The following is a 7,500-nucleotide window of genomic DNA, read 5'->3' on the forward strand; positions in this document are numbered from 1 at the left end:
GGCAGGTGAGGCCTCGCGCGCGGCGCCGCTTTTAGCCCCTTTTAACTTTCGCGACGCCACCGCCTCGCTCTCAGCTCGGCCAACCCCCGCCACACGCAGCTGCTCGCGGCCGGCACCCGCGGGTACCCGGAACCGAGGACGACACCGGCGCCTCACGCGTTTTAGGACACCTGAAAACTCACGGGGCCACGCAGCAGTCACAAAGCCGGTTGCGGTAGACCGGTCCCCGAACCCTGCCCCAGCGCCGGGGGGGAGGTGGAAAGGGGAGGATGCGGCAAGGCACGCGCCGGGCCGCTAACGCCACGGCTCCCCCCCGCTCGAGCCGCTCGGGGCTGGGGGAACGAGGACGACACCTCACACGCGACGGGAAGCGAAGTGGAAAGGAAGACCGCCCTTGCCCTGCCGGCCGGGGGCCCTTTCCGACGCGACCCGAAAGGCCTCATCGATCAACAAGGACAGAAGGAAAGGAAGCCAGCGGAGGCCCCACGGCCTCGCTCTTCTGGGACAGACACAGCCACGCGCACCCGCCACCGCCCTCGGCAGCAGCCAGCAGGCACGGGGCTCGGCGTGCGGGCAACACGCCGGAGGAGCAAACGGGGCGCCCTCCAGAGATGGGGGGGGGGGGCAAGCTGCACCGGGCCGCACCGGCTCACAGGGCACCTCTGCCTCCCCGAAATGTGGGCTTGCATTTTCCCTCAAGCTGCACCGAGTTACATCTCCATCACGGGGCGCCCCTCTGGAGCCAGGAGGAAGCCGTGCTGGGGCACCGGCTTGCCCTCCTCCCCCCATGCCGGGCTCCATAGCATACGAGTGGCCAGTCACCGCCGCTGGCTTTTCCCTTAGATGCCGTGCCCCCGCGGGCTGCGGCTTTGGCCATGGGGGGGAACCCCCGTGAAGAGGGTCCAGTGCTGGGAACTCTCTCTGCCCCTTACCGGGCTCTCTCTCGCCGTGCCTGGACGGGCTTGCTTTCCATTCTTGGTGGGACCGACGCCGGCACCACGTCTCCCCGGCTTTCTCTGCCCCCGTGCCCCACCGGGCAAACTTCGCTTCGGGGGTTCCACACTTCGGCAGTGGCCGGCGCCAGCCACTCGTCAACTTTTTTTCTTTTCCCCGCTTTCGTTGCCGAGCCCGGGCTGGGCTCCGGCTCACGGACGAGCGAAACCCATCCAACACCGCTGAGGGTGCGCCAGCGGCCGCTCCAAACCGCCGCGCCTTTGTTCGGCCCCGCGGGTCCCCTCTCTGACCCGGGCGAAAGCCACCGAGAAGCCAGACGGACCCCTGCCCAGCCGCCTGGCGGGTGGCTTGGAGCAGCCGCTCGGCAGCGCTGCCCTGGGAGTGCTCGGCGTCGCTTGTTCCCTCATATACGGAACTGGAGGGCCGTCAGCTCCGCGAGCGCACAACCAGCCGACCTCCGCCCAGCGGCAGGTCGCAGAAATCACGCCGGCTTGTACGATGACGTAGGCGGAGGCAGAGCGCAACAGCGACCCCTTGGCGACAAGCGCGATCTCCGCGGAGAGCACGTCTACTCGCCGAGGGAGAGCACGTCTACTCGCCGAGGGAGAGCACGTCTACTCGCCGAGGGAGAGCACGTCTACTCGCCGAGGGAGAGCACGTCTACTCGCCCAGGGAGAGCACGTCTACTCGCCCAGGGAGAGCACGTCTACTCGCCCAGGGAGAGCACGTCTACTCGCCGAGGGAGAGCACGTCTACTCGCCGAGGGAGAGCACGTCTACTCGCCCAGGGAGAGCACGTCTACTCGCCGAGGGAGAGCACGTCTACTCGCCGAGGGAGAGCACGTCTACTCGCCGAGGGAGAGCACGTCTACTCGCCGAGAGAGAGCACGTCTACTCGCCGAGGGAGAGCACGTCTACCTCCCGCCTGAGGGAGAGCACGGGGGGGGGGGGACAAAGACAGGCGGCAGCAGCTTCGGTGAACGTCACCCGGGAGGCGACCGGGGCTGTCCCGGGGCAGTCCCGGGAAGCCGGCGTCCGACACAGGGAACCGTCAGCTGCCGGACCGGGGCGAATCCCCGCGGCCACGGCAGGGGTGGGGGCTCGAAGACAGCCGGCAGCCGCTTCGGTGAACGTCACCCGGGAGGAGACTGGGGCCCTCCCGGGACCGTCCCGGGAAGACGACGTTCGGCACGAGATCCCGGCCGCGGCCGGACCGGCTCGAAGCCTCGCGGTCCCGGCAGCAGCCGGAGCCGCTCGCCGCCTCGGGCTCCCGGCCCCCTACAGATCCGGCGACTCGTTCGCGGGCGGCGGGGGGAGGCAGTGGAGGGGGTGCGGGGAGAAGCGGCAGCGGAGGCGGAGGGGGGGGGGGCTCGAAGACAGCCGGCAGCCGCTTCGGTGAACGTCACCCAGGAGGCGATCGGGGCCGTCCCGGGGCCGTCCCGGGATGCCGGCTTCCGGCACGGGGTCCCGGCCGCGGCCGGACCGGCTCGTATCCCCGCGGCTCCGGCAGGGGGGGGGGGGGCTCGAAGACAGCCGGCAGTCGCCTCGGTGAACGTCACCCGGCCGGCGACCGCGGCCGTTCCGGGGCCGTCCCGGGAAGCCTGCGACAGGCACGGGGTCTCAGCCGCGGCCGGACCGACTCGAAGCCCCGCGGCCCCGGCACGGGGGAGGCCCAAAGACTGGCGGCAGCCGCTTCGCTGAACGTCACCCGGCCGGCGACCGGGGCCGTCCCGGGGCCGTCCCGGGATGCCGGCTTCCGGCACGGGGTCCCGGCCGCGGCCGGACCGGCTCGAATCCCCGCGGTCCCGGCAGCAGCCGGAGCCGCTCGCCGTTCGGGCTCCCGGCACCCTACGGATCCGCCGACTCGTTCGCCGGCGGCGGGGGGAGGTAGTGGAGGGGGTGCGGGCAGAAGCGGCAGCGGAGGCGGAGGGGGGGGGGGGGCTCGAAGACAGCCGGCAGCCGCTTCGGTGAACGTCACCCGGGAGGCGACCGGGACCGGCCCGGGAAGCCATCGTCCGGCCCGGGATCCCGGCCGCGGCCGGACCGGCTCGAAGCCCCGCGGCCCCGGCACGGGGGAGGCCCAAAGACTGGCGGCAGCCGCTTCGCTGAACGTCACCCGGCCGGCGACCGGGGCCGTCCCGGGGCCGTCCCGGGATGCCGGCTTCCGGCACGGGGTCCCGGCCGCGGCCGGACCGGCTCGAATCCCCGCGGTCCCGGCAGCAGCCGGAGCCGCTCGCCGTTCGGGCTCCCGGCACCCTACGGATCCGGCGACTCGTTCGCCGGCGGCGGGGGGAGGCAGTGGAGGCGGTGCGGGGAGAAGCGGCAGCGGAGGCGGAGGGGGGGCGGGGGGGACGATAGTGGCGGGGGGCGGGGGGGTGCTCGAAGGCAGCCGGCAGCCGGTTCGGTGAACATTCGCCGGGGCGGGGGGGGCGACCTGTCCGTGCCCGGGGCAGCCCCGGGAAGCCGGCAGCCAGCACGGGGTCCCGGCAGCACCTGTTCCCTGCCCTGGGACTTGCCGTGCCCGGCGGCCGGTTGCCGGGTGGGGGGAGCGATGAGAGGCGGGGCGCAGCGGCCGGGGCAGCGCCGGGCGGCAGCGGGGGGCTGGGCGGGTGGGGTAGGCGTCGAGCGGCAAGCCCTCGGCTGCAGCGAATGTTCGGCGGTGCGGGGCGGGGGGGGACGGGACGACACGTTGGGGGCGCCGAGTCCGAGCCACCCCCGGCCCCAGGGGCGGCCGGAGGGGGAGGCCAGTGCCTGGCCCTGGGAGCTGCTGGGCGCCGGATGGCCGAGGGTGCGTCAGAAGCCGCCCGAGCGGTCGAGCAGGTCCTCCAGAAAGGCCTAGGGTGGCTTCGAGGGCCCCAGGAGCAGTCGAGGGAGGCCTCCAGGCAGGTCTGGAGTGGATGGGAGGCCTTCCAAAGCAGACAAGGGAGGCTGCCAGCGGGGCCTAGGCTGGCACTGCAGCCTGTAAATGGTTGGGGGGGGGGCCTCTGGTGCGGCCTGGAGTCTCTGGGTGGCGTCCAGAGAGGTGCAAAAGATCCTCTGGTGCGGCCTGTGGTGGCGGAGAAGCCTGCAGAGCGTGCGGGGGAGGCTTCTGGTGCGGCCTGGGGTGGGTCGGAAGCCTGCAGAGCGTGCGGGAGAGGCTTCTGGTGCGGCCTGGGGTGGCTGAGAAGCCTGCAGAGCGTGCGGGAGAGGCTTCTGCTGCGGCCTGGGGTGGCTGAGAAGCCTGCAGAGCGTGCGGGAGAGGCTTCTGCTGCGGCCTGGGGTGGCTGAGAAGCCTGCAGAGCGTGCGGGGGAGGCTTCTGTTGGGGCCTGGGGTGGGTCAGAAGCCTACAGAGCGTGCGGGGGAGGCTTCTGGTGCGGCCTGGGGTGGGTCGGAAGCCTGCAGAGCGTGCGGGAGAGGCTTCTGTTGGGGCCTGGGGTGGCTGAGAAGCCTGCAGAGCGTGCGGGGGAGGCTTCTGCTGCGGCCTGGGGTGGCTGAGAAGCGTGCAGAGCGTGCGGGGGAGGCTTCTGGTGCGGCCTGGGGTGGCTGAGAAGCCTGCAGAGCGTGCGGGGGAGGCTTCTGGTGCGGCCTGGGGTGGCTGAGAAGCCTGCAGAGCGTGCGGGGGAGGCTTCTGCTGCGGCCTGGGGTGGGACGGAAGCCTGCAGAGCGTGCGGGGGAGGCTTCTGGTGCGGCCTGGGGTGGGACGGAAGCCTGCAGAGCGTGCGGGGGAGGCTTCTGGTGCGGCCTGGGGTGGGTCGGAAGCCTGCAGAGCGTGCGGGAGAGGCTTCTGCTGCGGCCTGGGGTGGGTCGGAAGCCTGCAGAGCGTGCGGGAGAGGCTTCTGTTGGGGCCTGGGGTGGCTGAGAAGCCTGCAGAGCGTGCGGGAGAGGCTTCTGCTGCGGCCTGGGGTGGCTGAGAAGCCTGCAGAGCGTGCGGGAGAGGCTTCTGCTGCGGCCTGGGGTGGCTGAGAAGCCTGCAGAGCGTGCGGGAGAGGCTTCTGGTGCGGCCTGGGGTGGCTGAGAAGCCTGCAGAGCGTGCGGGGGAGGCTTCTGCTGCGGCCTGGGGTGGCTGAGAAGCCTGCAGAGCGTGCGGGAGAGGCTTCTGCTGCGGCCTGGGGTGGCTGAGAAGCCTGCAGAGCGTGCGGGAGAGGCTTCTGCTGCGGCCTGGGGTGGCTGAGAAGCCTGCAGGGCGTGCGGGAGAGGCTTCTGCTGCGGCCTGGGGTGGGTGGGAAGCCTGCAGAGCGTGCGGGGGAGGCTTCTGGTGCGGCCTGGGGTGGCTGAGAAGCCTGCAGAGCGTGCGGGGGAGGCTTCTGGTGCGGCCTGGGGTGGCTGAGAAGCCTGAAGAGCGTGCGGGAGAGGCTTCTGGTGCGGCCTGGGGTGGCTGAGAAGCCTGCAGAGCGTGCGGGGGAGGCTTCTGGTGCGGCCTGGGGTGGCTGAGAAGCCTGAAGAGCGTGCGGGAGAGGCTTCTGGTGCGGCCTGGGGTGGCTGAGAAGCCTGCAGAGCGTGCGGGGGAGGCTTCTGGTGCGGCCTGGGGTGGCTGAGAAGCCTGCAGAGCGTGCGGGAGAGGCTTCTGGTGCGGCCTGGGGTGGCTGAGAAGCCTGCAGAGCGTGCAGGAGAGGCTTCTGCTGCGGCCTGGGGTGGGTCGGAAGCCTGCAGAGCGTGCGGGAGAGGCTTCTGCTGCGGCCTGGGGTGGGTCGGAAGCCTGCAGAGCTTGCGGGGGAGGCTTCTGGTGCGGCCTGGGGTGGGTCGGAAGCCTGCAGAGCATGCGGGGGAGGCTTCTGCTGCGGCCTGGGGTCTCTGGGTGGCCTCTAGAGAGGTGCAAAAGACCCTCTGGGTTGGGCTGGGGTGGCTCTTGGACCCCTGCCACACAGTGGAGAGAGGCCTCCGGCCCGCCACCTGTGTCCCTGTGTGCCTGAGTGCCTGTGTCCCTGTGTCCCTGTGTCCCTGTGTCCCTGAGTGCCTGAGTGCCTGTGTCCCTGTGTCCCTGTGTCCCTGAGTGCCTGAGTGCCTGAGTGCCTGTGTCCCTGTGTCCTTGTGTCCCTGTGTCCCTGTGTCCCTGTGTGCCTGAGTGCCTGTGTCCCTGTGTCCCTGTCTGTGTACCTGTGTGCGAGAGTGTCCGGCACGCCACCCAGCGGCGGCGGGCAAGCAGGTAGGCGGGTGGGCGGGCCGGCGAGGGCCAGTGTGAGTTTGGGGGGTGGGAGGGGAGGCGGCAGCTGGAAGCGTCAGAGGAGGGGGCGTGGCTCCGGCTGGCCCCGGGAGCAGGTTCCCGGGACCGGGACCGGCTGGACCCGGCGGGTGGTTGATCCCGGGGCGGGGGGCAGAGGCGGCGGGAAGCGGCAGCTGCGTGTGCGGCGGGGGGGTGGAGGGCGAACCGCGGCGGGAAGCGGATGCTTCAGAGCAGGTTACGGGGGCGGGGACGGACGGCACCACCTGTCCCCGCCCCGGGACGGGCTGGACCCGGCGCCCTGGACCCGGCGCCGTGTACCCGCCGCCGCCCCCGCCGCCGCCCCCCTCCGCCACCCCGGGACCCCGACGTTTTTTGGCGCCCGCGCCTTTTTTTGCTCCCCGCCTGCCCGCGCTGCCCCGGGCCCTCCCCCGGGGCGGGGCGGGAGGGAGGGACGGACGGACGGACGGGTAGCCGGGGATCTCCGAGCGCGCGCCACCAGACCGAGGCGGGTCCCGGCGGCGGCGGCGGCGGCGGCGGCGGCGGCGGCAGCAAGCGACGGCGGGGGGGGGCAGGCTAGGGAGAGAGGGGGAGCGGCATGCGGTAGGGCTGGGGGGTTTGTTTCGGGGGGGAGGGGTGGGGGGGGGTGGCAGCGGTCAGCGAGAGCGGGGAGAGGGGGAGCGGCATGCGGTAGGGCTGGGGTGTTTTTGGGGTGGGGGCGTTGGGGGGATTAGCGGGCGGGCGGGCAGCCGAGCCAAGCGGCAAGCCGGGGGGCGGGCGAGGGCGGCTTTAGGGCCGGAGGAGCGGAGCGCAACCTCCCCCGTGCAGGCTCCAGCGTGGAGAGCAGCAAGTTTTTGGGGACGGGGGACGACGGACGGGAGGGGCAGCGGCGAGAGGCTAGCTGCGGCAAGGGGCACCGGCACGGCCGCCCTAACAGCGCCGCCTCGGTCGCAGGGGTTAGAGAACAGCCGGGCAGCCCGGGAGGGAAGCGGCAGCCCGCGAAGGGGGGAAGGGGGGGCTCCGCGCAAACCGCTAACGGGAGCCGGGGGGTGTGGGGAGCTGGGGGTGGCAGCAGCGGCAAGAGGCAACGTCGGGAGGGGGGGCTCCGCGCAAACCGGTAACGGGGGCCGGGGGGTGTGGGGGGGGGCGGTGGCGGCCGCGGCAAGAGGCAACGGCAGGCGGGGGGGCTCCGCGCAAACCGGCAGCGGGGGGGGGGTCGGGGGGTAGCGGCAAGAGGCAACGGCGGGAAGGGGGGGCTCCGCGCAAACCGCTAACGGGAGCCGGGGGGTGTGGGGAGCTGGGGGTGGCAGCAGCGGCAAGAGGCAACGTCGGGAGGGGGGGCTCCGCGCAAACCGGTAACGGGGGCCGGGGGGTGTGGGGGGGGCGGTGGCGGCCGCGGCAAGAGGCAA

Source organism: Melanerpes formicivorus, unplaced genomic scaffold, assembly GCF_026170545.1.
Source record: "Melanerpes formicivorus ecotype bairdi unplaced genomic scaffold, bMelFor1.0.p_v2 SCAF_728, whole genome shotgun sequence".
Classification (NCBI taxonomy): Eukaryota; Metazoa; Chordata; class Aves; order Piciformes; family Picidae; genus Melanerpes; species Melanerpes formicivorus.